Source organism: Lagopus leucura, unplaced genomic scaffold (assembly GCF_019238085.1).
Source record: "Lagopus leucura isolate 7727_CA_CO unplaced genomic scaffold, USGS_WTPT01 Super-Scaffold_100048, whole genome shotgun sequence".
NCBI lineage: Eukaryota > Metazoa > Chordata > Aves > Galliformes > Phasianidae > Lagopus > Lagopus leucura.
In genome coordinates this window covers 1398567-1401319 of record NW_024962294.1, presented here as the reverse complement: position 1 = coordinate 1401319, position 2753 = coordinate 1398567, and positions in this window count along the sequence as shown.

Sequence of the window (2753 nt, the reverse complement as noted above, 5' to 3'; positions counted from 1 at the left end):
AGTGCTCTCAGTGTTCCCCCAGTGCTTTCCCAATGCTCCCCAGTGCTTTCTCCTGGGCCTCTCACCCCACAGGTCCCCACTGTGGCACACACTGTCCCGCTGTGCCCACGCCACGCTGCTGGAGGACACACAGTTCCATCCATGACCCAGACAGCTCTGCATGCCGTGAGCTCGGTGCCGTCTGGCTCCCAGCACATGTGAATAATGCATGGTGCTGCTCTGCCCCCAGCCCTGCTGTGTGTCTCAATGCTGATGCAGAAGGACGGCCATCATTTCTAAATGGGTGATTCAGAAGGAAGCACTCCTGATCCCCACGTCAGCACGCTGCTGATGGGCCCCTTCCTGCCCATCCATCGGGGGATGGAGAATCAGACAGATTGTGGTGGGATGATGGAGTTCCCACCCTGCTCTGTTCGCCAGCTCCAAAGCCCCGGTTCATCCCAGTACATCCCAGTACATCCCAGTACATCCCAGTACGGCGGGTGGGCGCAATGGGGCACAGGGCTGGGGTTGCTTTTGTTGCCACGTGGCAGCGAGGGGTGGAAGGGCTGCTGGAGAAGGATGGGTTTGCCGATGTTGTCCTTGTAATGCATGGGGGAATATCAGCTCGGCGCCCGGGTTATGAGGAGAGCTAATTAGTTAATCCATGCAAAGTGCTGTAAGACTCTCAGACAGAGGAAGAGCAGCTGACGGTGGAGGGGCTCAGGAGGAGCTCTGCTGATTCAAAGTGAATTTCAGACACGAAATCATTACTGTGCAGAGTGGGATTACAGGGAGGGTTCAGAAGGAAAACTTCAGCCCTGATCGCGTCCCAGTGAATGAACACGAGCACCACGCGCTGCTCCCATCATCACCCCACAGCCCCACAGTGCAGCTCTGAGCTCCCCAGCACTGCAGGGAGCACAGCACGGACTGCTGCTGCCACCTACGGAGAGAGGGGCCTATGGAGAGTCCTGTGGAGTCCTACAGAGCGAATCCTACAGCGTGAGTCCTACTGTGTGAGTCCTATGGGGAGTGAGACCTATGGAGAGAGTCCTGTAGAGAGGGAGTCCTATGGAGAGCAGGTCCTATAGAGATCTGTATAGAAAGTGAGTCCTATAGAGACTGAATCCTATGGAGAGAGAGTTCTGTAGAGTCCTATAGAGAGAGAATCCCATAGAGTGAGTCGTATAGAGAGAAAGTCCTATGGAGTGAGAGTCCTATAGAGAGTCCTATGGAGAGAGAGTCCAATGGAGAGCAGATCCTACACAGTGTCCTGTAGAGTCCTATAGAGAGAGAATCCTATAGAGTGAGTCTTATGGAGTGAGAGCTTTACAGAGAGCAAGTCCTATAGACAGAGAGTCCTGTGTAGAGCAGGACCTATAGAGAAAGAGTCCCATAGAGAGTCCTACACAGAGAGAGCCTTATGGAGGGAGTCCTATGGAGAGAGAATCCTATATAGAGAGTCCTACAGAGTGAGTCCTATAGAGAGTGGATCCTATAGGGTCCTGTGACCTCACACACCACTACACTATGAGGGGCTCAAAGCTAATGGCTGCGGAACTGAGGTGTCAGCACTGACACCTTCCAATTCCCCAGTGATTAACTTCCAGCAGATTAGCACCGGATGGCTGTTTAATTAACAGACACGTCAAGCTTGCTTATGAGTCATTAAAAAAAAAAAAAAAGCCACCATCCCAGTGATTGACTCGTTAACATGGAAGAAATCGATCAGATGTTTTATTTCTCCTCCTCTGAAGGGTTTGTCTTCAGCCAAAGGGAGGGGAGGACTCAGGGATGGGGATGGGATGGGATGGGATGGGATGGGATGGGATGGGATGGGATGGGATGGGATGGGATGGGATGGGGTGGGATGGGATACAATGGGATGGGATACAATAGGATGGGATGGGATACAATGGGATACAATGGGATGGGGCTCATGATGGGGTTGAATGGAGGGCGCTCCATTGCACCGCACTGCAAAGCGCCATCTGCCCAGCCCTGATTGCTCACAGTGCAGATTGCCTCTTGACATTAATTACAACGTAAATCTGCGGATTAGCAGCACCAGGTGAAGAGAGGCACAGCGCACTCACAGGGAGCAGCTCTGCCGTTCTATAAGTTGCCATAGAGATTTTTTTTTCTCCTGGAAAAAAAGTGATAATAAAGCAAAACAAAGTGATGACATCCTCACATCCTCCCCTCCCAGCCGGGTGCTGGGGCTCTGCCTGTACGCACAGCGACCCCGGGTGGCACAGAGCACATGGGGAGCATGAGGCTCCCTTTGGTGCTCCAACCCCTGGGCCACTTGAGGAGGAGTTCAGTTTTTGTTATCTCAGTCTGTGATACAGAATGGTTAAAAAGGAAAGAAAGAAAGAAAATAAGAAAATGAGAAAGAAAAAAAACTCCTTTTTCACTTGAGATTAAAGATGCATGAGCAGAATGGAGCAGGGCCGTGCACTGCAGAGGCAGAGGCTTTGAAGGTGAGCGGAGAGCTCACAAATAAATCAATCCACTGCCTCAGATCTGGGGCTGGGAGCAGAGCAGCGCCGGCCTTAAAGCCCAGGGCAAGCAGGGGGGCACAGCTATGGGCTGCCATGGGGTCCTCCTGGAGCTGAGACCAGGGGGGGTGTGGGGCAGGGTGATGTGGGGCAGGGTGATGTGGGGCAGGGTGATGTGGGCAGGGTGATGTGAGGCAGGGTGATGTGGGGAGGGTGATGTGAGGCAGGGTGATGTGGGCAGGGTGATGTGGGGCAGGGTGATGTGGAGCA